Source organism: Giraffa tippelskirchi, chromosome 8, assembly GCF_054371585.1.
Source record: "Giraffa tippelskirchi isolate mGirTip1 chromosome 8, T2T-mGirTip1v1.2.pri, whole genome shotgun sequence".
Classification (NCBI taxonomy): domain Eukaryota; kingdom Metazoa; phylum Chordata; class Mammalia; order Artiodactyla; family Giraffidae; genus Giraffa; species Giraffa tippelskirchi.
In genome coordinates this window covers 149,259,904-149,273,084 of record NC_137282.1, presented here as the reverse complement: position 1 = coordinate 149,273,084, position 13,181 = coordinate 149,259,904, and the positions used below count along the sequence as shown (strand labels likewise).

General features: G+C 42.3%; 1 long non-coding RNA gene across 1 annotated transcript in view; it reads left to right on the top strand.

The window, feature by feature from the left end:
* LOC145516661 (uncharacterized) overlaps positions 1-13,181 on the top strand; it is a 236,467-nt gene that overhangs the window by 6,866 nt on the left and 216,420 nt on the right. The window contains exon 2 of the long non-coding RNA XR_014061623.1: positions 6,512-6,801. This is a non-coding gene — a long non-coding RNA (uncharacterized LOC145516661). The remainder of the gene's footprint in view (positions 1-6,511; positions 6,802-13,181) is intronic.

The window sequence follows — 13,181 nt, the reverse complement described above, 5'->3', positions numbered from 1 at the left end:
GGCTTTGCAGGAGAGTCTGAATTTTGATCCACGTTGTCCTTCCTCTGTGTCTCTGGTTTAAGGCTTTTCATCAGTCTGAGGAGAGCTGTCCTCCTGGTCTCTTTCCCCGATTTTGGCAAAGAATCAACAGGTGAGCCTCATCCCTCGAAGATCTTGTACAGTTTAAGTGGAATCAGGATGCTGATTACATGCAAGCAATCCTCAAGCTAAGCTTTAAAAATGAGATTTTTTTCTCTGAAATTTAAAATAAAGTAGAATACAAATGTGCTTGCTTTTCAACATAGATTGATTAGCTGGCAAGGAGGGAAGGCCGGCCTTTGAAATCTATACGCATCGTGTTGCAGACCTGACCCCACTGACCCTGGGGGATTAGTAATGGTCTACGCAGCCTGCTCTGTCAGCACGTCTGGCAGGGCAGGCACAGATGGTGCCAGTTGGAGAAAATCACTGCTGAACGTTGCACCGCAGCCTCGCCTTGGCTGAGCAGCCTCTGGAGGAGGGGCTGAGACTGGGCTAGCTACAGATGTGTCTTGTCCGTGCCCAGCACATCGGAATAGACCTGTGAAGATGCCAGTCTGGGGTTAGGATGTGTTTGCTGATTGTGACTTAGGTTGTGCTTCCTTGCCGTAGCTTAGGCCATTCTGCACCACTGAGCAGCTGAGATCTCTAACGGGGTCTGTGGCCTCAGGGTTGCTCTGAGAGGGAATTTGAAACGAGAACTGATCTCATTCCAAGGAGTCAGGCATAATGCAATACTTGTTTTCCTAGCGTCAATCAGCCTAAGGAAAACGTGAGTCGGCTGGGATGGAGGGAGGAGAAGTCTTGAGAGTTTGAGTAATCAACTTAACTCAGGGGTAAAGAGAATTAATTTCATTATGGAAAGCAGCACGCATGAACTCTGTCCTTTCAGCTGCCACCAGTGTCTGGGTTGTCCGGTGGTACCCTGACACTTGATACTGCACACTTTTTGTGTGGGGTTGGCCTTAGAAATGGTGACTCTGCTCCCCAAAGATAGCAAGGAAAAGACCCTTATTGACATGTAGCCACAGGCTGAAATATTCTCCTCACAAAGCTGAATTGAGCTGAAACTAAGTCCGCTCTTCTGAATTAGACACTGGACTCTTTAATAATTCTGCTTGGGGTTGCATTGATAGTCCAGTGTTGAAGTGTAGCCTCCCAAGGTACCAACATCCAAGCTGAATTTCAGCAGTTCGAGGACAGGCTGAAAAACACTGATGCTGAACAGAAGATGTGCCGTGTCTACAACGGCAGTGGGTCACTCAGTCCTTCAGTGGCCTTCCACCGTTCCTCACTTCATTTTCTATTCTTCCTGTCACAACTTCAACTCTCCATTCCGGTTAGGTCAGGCTTTGCAGCTTATTACAGTTTAACGGACTGGTTGGATTCCTTTTGGGTTTGTTTTATGAAATACGTTGTTGTTTCATACTTGAAGAATTTTCCTTGGAGATGCTACTGTTGGCAAATGAGAACTGATTTTTGAAGCTTTCACGTTTACAGAGGCTTCTTAAAGGGGATCCCCCCCCAACACCCCCACCCAGAGATGTAAGGAAATGGGTCCTGTGCAGAGTCAGCTGCTGCTGCTGCTAAGTCGCTTCAATCGTGTCCGACTCTGTGCGACCCCATAGACGGCAGCCCATCAGGCTCTGCTATCCCTGGGATTCTCCAGGCAAGAACACTGGAGTGGGTTGCCATTTCCTTCTCCAACGCATGAAAGTGAAAAGTGAAAGTGAAGGCGCCCAGTCGTGTCCGACTCTTAGTGATCCCATAGACTGCAGCCTACCAGGCTCCTCCATCCATGGGATTTTCCAGGCAAGAGTATTGGAGTGGGTTGCCATTACCTTCTTCAGCAGAACCAGCTAGTGCTTTTGAAATGGGGGCATAGGGAAGTGGCCTCAAGGGGGCACAGACAGAATGAAAGGGGGGTTGGCTGAGCTTACACAGTGGGTGCCCACTGCAATATGGCATCGCTTGCTGGAGCCTAGAAGAGAGTTCCTCCGAGACCGTGCTCACCTCTGACAGAAGTCTAACTCCTCTTGGTTAATAGACCGTGGCTCAGGCCAGAGAAGCTTTATTGATGAGACGCGAGGCGAAGAAGAGAGAGAAGTCAAGGATGACTCCCAAGTGAGAGGCGGAGGCCGGTGGGTGATGCAGTGCGCTGGCAAGAGGAGGAGGAGTGCAGTTTGAAGCAGTTTGTACTTGAAATGTCCATTAGGTCCTCGGATATCTGGGTCAGAATTTGAGCCGAGCAGTCCGGCGTGGAGGGAGAGATTTGGGAGTCGTTGACATGTAGCCTGTAATGAAGCCACAGGAGTGAATAAGATTGTGTGGAGAGTCAAGAGAAGTGGGAGCAAATGGAATTCAGGAGAGATCTGGAAGCAAACGCCCCCCCCCCCGCCCCCCCCTGCAGATTTGAACAATCGTGTGTATTTGCCTAGAATAATAAAAATGGCCTGGTTACTGCCTTTGTCAGGGTTGTGCTTGATGTCTATTTGGAAGGAAAATTCAGAGTAGTCTTTGGATCTGTAGAAATAAATTCTTTAGATTATCCTGAAGTAGCATTTTGGAAGCTGGTCCATTTCACAGATGTTCCAACTTTTGCCCTCCAGGCTCCTCTGTCCATAGGATTCTTCAGGCAAGAATATTGGAGTGGGTTGCCATGCCCTTCTCCAGAGGATCTTCCTGACCCAGGCATCAAACTCAGGTCTCCTGGATTGCAGGCAGATTCTTTCCCATCTGAGGTGCAGGGAAGTTCCTCCAACTTTTGAAGTAGATGCCAAAACACACCCGGGGACGGAGAGCCCAGGGTCTGCGGGACAGGAAACAAACATCTGCTGGTTTATTGAGCAGCGGGAGCAGGAAGAGCCGAGGGACAAGAGGGCAGCAGAAACCGAGAATAAAACCTGGTCACGAGGCCACATCAGCCCCGCTTGGCAGACAGGCCCAGTGGCTTTGGTAATTACCCTGGTGCCTGCTGTGTGTGCGCCTTTTCCACTGAGTTTTAAAAAGCCTTTCCTCTAACTACCGGGTCTCTCAGAACTGGGGCCACATTTGCCCTTGGTGGTTTTCTCCTGTGGAATCTTTGCTGTGTCTGTGCTCCGCGCTGTGTCTGCTGACTCCACGAGAACCCTCCTGGCCCTGCTCTCTGACACCGCTCCTGCCCGCCTGCTCCTGCCTGAGCTCATAGACGCTTTGTGAGGACATGCCCTTCTGGAAGAGCCCAGCAGAAACCACAGGCCTGCATGGCCAGACCGGCACACGTGGACTTGACCAGAGCCTCATCTTTCCTCTTGCTCACTCCCTTCCCCGCCCCCCACCCCAGCCTTTTTTCTCTTGGTACTTTTGGGATAAATACTGTGTGTCTTAGTCCCTCAGTCATGTCCAATTCTTTGGGACCCATGAACTGTAGCCCTCCAGGCTCCTCTGTCCATGGAATTCTCCAGGCAAGAATATTAGAGTGAGCAGCCATTCCCTTCTCCAGGGGATCTTCACAACCCAGGGAACTAACCTGGGTCTCCTGCATTGCAGGCGATTCTTTACCATCTGAGCCACCAGGGAAATCCCATAAATAATATGTAACTGTCTAAAATCAATAGAACTTTCAAAGCAAGGCTTAAAACTAATGGTGAAACTTCATTAGCAGTGAAGCTTCCTTTGGATTAAAAATGTTACTTTGAATAGAAATGCCTTTTTACACCTGCGTTTGCATGAATTCTGTTTTCGGTATTCTAATTCTGGATATGATACAGGAAGGAAGTGTACTCAAACTTTAGGGAAATGAATCCCCAAAAGATTTCTGTATTTTCTGGATACCTCCACAGTTTCTATATAGTCCCATAAGAAATATCCGAAAGACTGATTTTCATCCATAGCCGGGGTTTAGCTTATGATGCTTTCCAAGAACAGATAATCATATGCACTAGTTAATAGTGCATTTTGTCCTTCCGTTAGTTTATTATCCTTTAGAAGGGGACACAAGTTACATTGAGACTAGGGTCTCATAAATATTTGCAGTTGGAAATACTCCGGGCATCTGTTGAAATTTTGTCTTAAAACTCCATTCTGTTGTTCATACATTTTCATTTTGCTCCAGTCAGTATCTTTTAAAAAATAAAACATTGAGCCATAGTTTGCTGTGTATAAATAATAGATAATGATCAGAGTTAAGTTTAGCCTTTTTCCCTGCCTATTATGTGCTGGGTACTCAGCTACATTTTGGAACTCAAAGATGAGTAAGAAATGGTTTATGCCCTCAAGGAGATAAACAGGTAACTTTAGTACTTCAGCACTGGCCGGTAAGTGAGATTTACAGAAGACTTTCCGCGTACCTAAGGTTTTAGGGCTTTATTTATTGTATAAAGTAATGTTAATGTAATACCTCTGAAGAGTATACTAGTTTGTCATTCCAGTATAATCTTACCTTGGACAAGCTTTAATTGAAATAAATATGTATTTATCTGAAGGCAGCCATTATGCTACCATCATTAATAATTCAGAAGAGTTTTCAATTAACCATTAACAACATCATTGCTTTTGGCTGTGATCTGACTGCTTGAGCTCAGAATATTGAGTTATTTTTCTCAATGAAGATAAAATTAAGCCTCAGGTAACCAGAACTCAAAAATTCTAATTATTTAATCAACATATACTCTCTTTGAGCATCTCTCTTAGGAGAGATGAATGATAGTAAAACATGGAAAGTTTTAACTTTTTAGGTGTCCTTCCCCAGTATATCCTGGGATCTGTATACCTTTGACCTAGTATTCTATAATAGCATCATCACAGTTCACCACATTAAAAATTCTAATTCAAAAACAGTCTTGCACTACTTGAAAATTCTTTATCATCAAAGATTATTTTCATTATATGAAAAAGTGAACTTAATTTATTCCTAAAAATCTCAGTGATAAGTACAGGAGAGGGTTCCTTTTATTGGGCGAGATTTAATTCCATCGTCTGTACTGCTCCTGCCAATTTTTTTTTTCTCCAATCAGATGGCTTGAACCATAAACAGCTTTCTGGTTAATCTTTAGTGAATCAGAAATGCAGTTTATTAAAACACCTCGTTCAACCTCTGGGAGCCTGATAACACACTGAGTGCGTGTATTTTGGTCAGAAGAATCTTTTAGTGACTGTGGATATAGGAATGAGTCTTTTCATTTCCTGGAGCAATAGTTGATGCTTGTACATTGCAAATATACAGAGTGAATTTTCAGATTCCAGAGGTGTTGAAGGTATTTGTATTACTCAACAAGCCTGTGTGTGTGTGTGTGTGTGTGTAAAACAAATGTGGTATTACCCTAATATCTTATGCATTTATATTTTTTTGCTATTGAAATGCATTTCCTTCCAGCATACTTCCAAGCAGACCAGTGTCAAACTCAATACTTCACACTCACCCTTGTTTTTTTTTTTTTTTTTAATAGAAATGCACTTTCCCACTTCAGACACTAATTATTAAAGTTGCACTACTTGCCAGGCAAACACGACTCAGTAGTGGTATTTGAGCAACAAATCAATGAACAAATATTGATGCAACACACATGCCACATGAGCGTGACACCATCTGGGGTTCTGTACATGATTTATACAGGAAGACAGAGCATCTCTGCCTGTAAGTGGCTCAAAATGTAATTAATAGGAGACAGGGAAGAAAAACCAGAAAAACATAACCAAAGCTCTTCAACCAGTTTTCACAGTGGCTAGTGTAGTCATATTGCCATTCATTCATTATTTGCTGAGTGCTTTGCTACTCGTCAGGTCTGTTGAGGGCTGGGGATAAATGGAAAATGGGACCCAGTCCTGGTATTCTAGGAGCTTACTGTTGAGGTTTACTATGTTTGACCCATATATATGGGCTTCAGTGGTAAAGAATCCACCTGCCAATGCGGGAGACACAGGAGATGCGAGTTTGATCCCTGGTTTGTGAAGATCTCCTGGAGGATGAAATGGCAGCCCACTCCAATATTCTTGCCTGGAAAATTCCTTGGCTAGAGGAGCCTGGTGGCTATAGTCTATGGGGTTGCAAAGAGTCGGACACAATTTAGTGACTGAGCATGTATGCACCATATATATACTCAGTAAGTTGAAAACATCTTCAGTGATCTAGAAATGAGTGAGATAACAATATAGCTTACTTATTAGTAAATTCTGGAAGGTTTAATATCTGACTATGGACTTCCCGGGTGGCATTAGTGATAAAGAACCTATCTGCCAATGCAGGAGACAAGAGACACAGGTTTGATCCCTGGTTGAGGAAGATCTCCTGAGGAGGGCACAGCAACCCACTCCAGTATTCTAGCCTGGAGAATCCTATCAACAGAGGAGCCTGGTGGGCCCTTGTTTGCAAAGAGTTGGACATGACTGAAGCAACTTAGCACACACGCAGTGATAGTTCCAAGCCTCTAAATTTCACTTGCAATCAGGTTTTGGCCTTAACAGTGGTAAAGAATGATGTAAAAACAGGCCAAATTCATGTTTCTTTTTATTTCAGTGAGTAAATTTCCAAGCCGTCAAGAAGAAATATGGTTGTCTCTCCAGTGTTCCAACAGGAGCCATTCCAACATCACTTGAACGTAAGCTCAATGAAAACTGGCCTTTTCCTATGTTTGGTTCACTGCTGGAACCCAGCACATAGGGAAGAACCTCATCAATAACAAATACTCAATGGATTTTCCTTAAATTACTGAGACTGTGGAAGGCTGGTTGTATTGGAGGTACTCTGCAAGGCATTGGAAATATTGGAAAAGTAAATCCAGGATCCACAACCTCATCATCTACCAGGTAGGAAGAAAAATAAACAGAAAATCACAATTTGTAACCTGTACTCCGAGAGAGGAGTTGGGGAAGGCTTCATGGAGGTGGTGATGATAATTACTTTCCACGTAGTGTGTATAAGAGTCGGGAGCCAGTGGGCATGCTCAGCTCCCTGTGTAGGTAGTCAAGGGGTTCATTGTCTATAGAGAATTTTAAGTAATAAAACTGAGTAAAAGTTGGTGTGTTGTTTTATTACTCAGTAGTTAGCTATCCTAAAGTAAGACACTGACTAAAAATACTCTTTCTCCAGGGCTACCATAGGCCAGCTCCCCACACGTCTCACTCCCCTTAGTGTGGTTGTTTCTCTGGGTGGATATTTGAGATATTTGAGCTTCAGACACCATTGCTCCTGAGAGTAGAGCCCTTGGGCTTGGTAGTGATTGCTTTACATGTGTTCTATTAAAAAAAAAAAAATGTTGAAAAAAGCTTTAACTCTGAGTACACACATATTTCAAGGCAACTCTGGTAGGAGAATGTTTTCTCTAACACTCAGAAGTCTAGAAAGGCCTTTCTTTTCCCATCTTTCAAAGCATTGTGATCTCTTTAAAAAAAAAGTCTTTAAAATCGATACTTTCATGGGTCAACTTCATGTCCTGTCACACTTATCAAAGAATGACTTTTCATATGTTGAAACGTAGAATTCATAAATTTTCGATTAAAAACTACCATCTAAGATCTTGAATATCCTATTATAATATACTTTCTGGTTTTGGTTATATGTTAGGCGTTTTTTTTCTAGACTTAAAAAAATTAATCCTCGTGTACCAGACGACTGCCTTCCAAAATTTACAATTTAGTGGTCATCATTTGCTATTGAATTTTTATCTTAATATTACCCTATTTTGGATGTTGTCCGTATGACAGACTAATAAGGATAGGTTGTTGTTATTTAGTCGCTAAGTCATGTCTGACTCTTTCCGACCCCACGGACTGTAGCCCACCAGGGCCCTCTGTCCACAGGAATTCCCAGGCAAGAATACTGGAGTGGGTTACCACGCCCTTCTCCAGGGGATTCCCCTGACCCAAGGATTGAACCTGTGTCTCCTTCATTGGCAGGTGGATTCTTTACTTCTGAGCCACTACCTCAACAGTTATTCAGATGTGTGAAATTAGGTGAGACATCTTTCTCCATATATGCGTGTGTGTGTACACACACACACACACACACACACACACACACACACACACACATCAATTCAAGAATGCTCTGAATTCCCTGGGATAAATTTTCATCCCTTGATGCAGTCACTTTTCAAATGGTACCTAATGCCGTATGGATAGGCATACCCACCAAAGTAGCTTATTTACCTGGCAGCATCTACACCATTGATTTTTGTAGAGTAAATCATAACAGCCTATTAACATTCCATTATGCTGAGCATAGGACTAATATGAAAACATGTGAGGTCAGATCAGAAGTAGACTTTAGAATGTACTATTCAAAAAAGGATGAAATGGAAACCATTTATGGAGGCTGGTGGGTAAAACAAAGACTTTAAGGAAGGGTAACAAAGAACAAAACTCTGCCATTGTGTAATTTCCTGTCGGTCGGATATTATGGCGGATTTTATCTGTATATCACCTTATTTACTCTTCACTTAAACGGAACTAACTTGGATGTTCACACGTGTTTTTATTATTATTCTTACTGGAATATAATTTCTTTACAATGTGTTACTTTCTGCTGTACAACAGAGCGAATCAGCTATATGTATGTGTATATCCTTTCCTCCTTGAACCTCCCTCCTACCCCCACCATCCCAGCCCTCTAGGTCATCAAGAGCACCGAGCAGAGCTCCCACAGGCTATTTTACACACAGTGATGTATATATGTCAATGCTGCACACACGTTTTGAGCTTCCTCTAATTTTCTTATTAGAGGTTCAAGTATTTTACTCAATTAAGTGGATTAGGAAATGTCCTGATCTCATTTAATGCTGTTATAGTGGGGTGAGACCTTCTGCAATGGCAAGTGGGACAACAGCAGCTGGACACGGCAGCGTCCAGTGGAAGTTCCTACACAGTAACTCAGGGATGCTCCAAGACAGACATGGCAAGGCTGAGCCCAATAAGGACAATGAGGATATCCTGCCTCTGCATTAGCTATAGTCTGGAGCCCGTTGTTGCACCCTTAATTGTCCTTGAAATGAAGGGGACAGTTGAGTAGTTCAGGAACTTGTCTCAATAAAAAGTGACGTTGTGTGCTAGGAAAGCAGACTTGAAGGAGAGAGTTTAGTTATAGTAAGATTCTGCAGTACAAGTCTCTGTTAAGGTTTATGATGTGTCAGATAGTGTGCCAGACGTTCGGAGGCGTGAGGTAGGTGATGTACAATCCTAATCTTCAAGAGACAGCTCCAGAGGACTCACATCCTGGAGCCCGTAGAACCTATTACACAAGTCTCAAGAGAACCCTGTGGACGTGTCAAATCAGTTTAGAGTAAATCTTAACTACTCATTTTGTCACCCATTAGCCATTGTTTGATGGAGCTTGGGGAAGAAAATCTGTTAAGAACATGATAAGGAAGGACTGGTCAGACGAAGAGGAGCTTGACCAGGAGAAGATGGTGTCCAGAAACCTGAGGGAAGAGAGAATTTCCAGTAGGAAGAGGGTGGGACAGACACAGCCCTTTGTACATAGAACTTAAGTGAGATAAGCTTCCAAAGCTGAGTGGCAGAGATATGGAGGCCGTAGGTGACCTTTGGGAGAGCTGTGGAGTGGGTATGGTGTGCGGGGCAGCCTGCTTGCAGAAGGTGGATGAGAGAAGTTAGGAGGGGCTGCAGCTTGTAAGATTCTTTTGAAAGAGGAGGAGGGGTGTGTAAGAGGTAAAGGAGGTGACACATGAATTAGATGCTATCAGTGCCATCAGTTTGTCGTTATGATCTTGGACAAGTTTATTTAATCACTTTGGGCCTTAATTTCCTTGTCTGCAAAAGGAGGACTGATACTAGTAGCTACTACTTGAAGGAATCAAATGAGTTAGCACCATTATACTAAGTAAATTCCTATTAGATCAATATCTTAAGAGAGATACAGTGAAAATGCAATCGTAATTTAGAAGAGAGAGCAGTTACTTCCAGATTATGGGCTAGATATGTTTCTTTTTATTTTCAGTCATAGCAAACACATAAAATTTATTATGTTAACCATTTCTGAGTATACAGTTCAAAAACGTTAGGTATATTGCATTGTTGTGCAGCCAACCTTCAGAACTTTTTCAGCTTGTAAAACTGAAGCCTTGGTCACATTCTCAGAGGAAACGGGGCTTATTGCTTCATGAGAATTGAGAACTTCTCTTAGGAGAGCTTGCCTGACTACTGGACACAGAAGCATAGACTTCATGTAATGACTTACTTAGACTTCTCATTTGACATTGGGCAGGAATCTGCTGACCTGTTGCCCAGGCTTTTGTAATTCTAATATCCAGAGGTCAGACACTATTTGGACTTGCGCTGTGATCGAGGTCTGGTTGAAAGGATGCTCAGACAAATCTTTCTATAGTTCTGATTCATTATCATCCCACTCAAAAAGTGAACGTTTTAATGTTTTGGTGAGGTTTGAAATGTTGGTCTGCAACTTAAATAGAAGTGATTTTTCCACAATGATAATGATGAGAAACAACTGGTCCTGGGGATAAAACTTAGACTTAACATCAATAGACTAGGCTTTCTCTCCCACCACACCCTTGCGCCATGTCTGTGTTCTCTGAGTAAACAAATCAACAATTTTCTTCAGTATAAATCTTTTTGGTAGCTAAACTTATAAAAACATGGTGCCTCCTTTTACTAAGGTAGAGGGTTTTAATTCTTACTCCTGGAATTTTATGAAAAAAGTGGAGAAAAGAGTGAAAGAACAGAGGAAGTAACAGTGGTTGTGGACAAAGGGATGGCAGGTGCCCAGGTCAGTGGGGAGAGGAGGAGGCAGAATTCCAAGCAAAACCGAAGAGCAAGACTTGGTCTCTCCTCTCCAATGAATACATGTTGGCTTTACCTAACCAATGGTGCTGCTGCTGAGAAAATAAATCTTGAGATACCATCTGCTACAGAAAGCCAAGTCTTGATGGTTTCACTTTGTAGTGGATTAAAATTGCGTCTGTTCTGATAGGCGTTTCTGGGCCTTTCTTTTCCTGTTTCCTGAATCCTCCTGCTTCCGAGACCCAGTCCGCCCTAATGACAAGATTTTTTCTCCTGCAATAAAGCTTTTCCTGCATTCCCTGCTCGTACTATGGTTTCACTGTTCAGCTGATTATGTTCTCTGGCTCTTGATCACTAGATCACTCTGAAGCAAATTTATGCTGAGGAGTTACTAGTTATTTTATCACGGGGATTGGATACCTAAGACACTTAAGTCGTGGTAGGGATTTTGCTATTCTGATAAGCAGCCCAAGAAGAGAGAGTTTGGAGAGCAGGGCCTCTTGGTACTTCTGAAATTTTGTGTGTATATGCTTAGTGAGCCAGACGTGTGGCTCTGCGCATACTGAAATACATTCAGTGTTGTGCGAATAGTTTTTTTTAATGTAGTTTCCTATTATTCAGTGTTAGAGATTTTTATGAAATACTGGCTCTGGAAAAAACCAACATTGGTCTCATCTAAAAATCTTTTTTCATGAGTCAATGGATGTATGATTTGTCTCTTGCTTGGGGTAAGAGAAGGTGAAAACACAAAACAAAACCCCCCAAAGATGTGCTTTTCACTAGCAAGCAAGGCTTAGCCCAGTGACTTACAAGGGTGAGTGAGACTGGCTGTGTGTTTGTGTTCTCAGGTCAATAGTTTATTTAGCTGGTGTTCATTTGGAGCTAAATACTAAAGTGATTTTACCTATAAGTGATTTTTTTTTTTTTTTGAGCAGTGGTTGAGGCCATTTACAGAAACATGCTAGAAATACATCTAGCTTTTGTAAGAAGAAAGGAAAAATAAAAGGGTGATTAGAATGATGAGAAAATGATGGTTCCTTCTTGACTTTTCCCAGAGAAAAATCGGGACAAGACTTGGTTCTCTTTCATCAAGTACTTTGTCTCTCCCCAGCTGGTCAGGTTCTTTTCATGTAGCGTTAGTCCTCGAATTTGTGTAATCAGCAGATGGACAACAGCAGCAAATGTTCAGCCATCATACTGGTGTCAAGCCTAGCAAATTGACAAATTATATGAACACCAAATGCATAAACAAGTTTGCATGAGCCAAGTATTCTAAACGAGAACAACAGCTGCCGGTTCCATCCTTAAGAACAGAAATGTCCCTCGTCATCTTCTCATCTGTTACTGCCCCAGGTTGGGAAATGTCAGCTGTAAGATGTATAGACTTAGGGCTCTGGGATAACAAGCTGCCTCTTTGAACTTTTCAGCTCCAAGAGCTTCTTGTTATCCGACCAGATAAAGACACAGAGACATATTAGCTTCCCTGTGCAACGCTCAAGTCATTACCAACAACAATGGTGGACTTAAATTTTTATGTTGGAGATTGATAGAAAGTAATCATCAGAAAGCCATAATAATGTTCAGATGACGTTCTTTCAGCTAGGAAGTCCTGTTCGTATTGGTCACTGGAGTACAAAACTCAGGCTTGTGGCTTGTACTCATTTTGCAGTCTGAGCCTAAATGCACCTAAGTGTCAAACCCAGGATAAAGGAAGAAATTAGTGCCTTCTCTGCTCTTCATAGCACTGATGCTTTTTGTATCTGTACAGTTTTCTTCTTTTTCCTACAGACTTCCCCTTTAAAATGATGTTTGAAAGATACTTTTATTCTTTGGCAAATTGTTGCTATCTAATCAAAATTGAGTATCTGCACTTCATTATTCAGTACTTGATAAGGGCAACATCTTCTGGTCAGTCAATAAAACCAGCTTCATACCTCACTGTAAATAATCCATTGGCAGGTAGAAGGGACTTCTGACCTAGTTGGTCCTCTGCTTTTGATCAAAGAAATGGGTAAACCACTGGGTCTATAAATCTTCTTTTCTGTGATTCCGTAGTGTCAGGAGAACATTTCCATGGATCTTTTATTTATACAGAGAAAACGTAAATCTCAAGTCACCATTTCTAAAACCCACAGACTCCTAGGCTATCATTTTGGTTGCAGACTCTGCGCTGCTTTCTGGTTGTGTGCTGGGTGGTGGGTGGATGGGTGTCTGATGGGAGTGCGTTTTAAAGGCAAGAAGGATTTAAGGATATAATTTACTGACGTTCTGTTGAGTGCACTCCTTGCTATACTTGTCTAGTCATATATTTTACTATTTTAATAATACTCAGTTATCTCTTGGCCTACTTGAGACAGGCCTAACAATTTGTGACTGTTCCTAACATTTGTAGTGGCTCAGTGTACGTGTCTAATTATGACATGAGCCATTCCTGC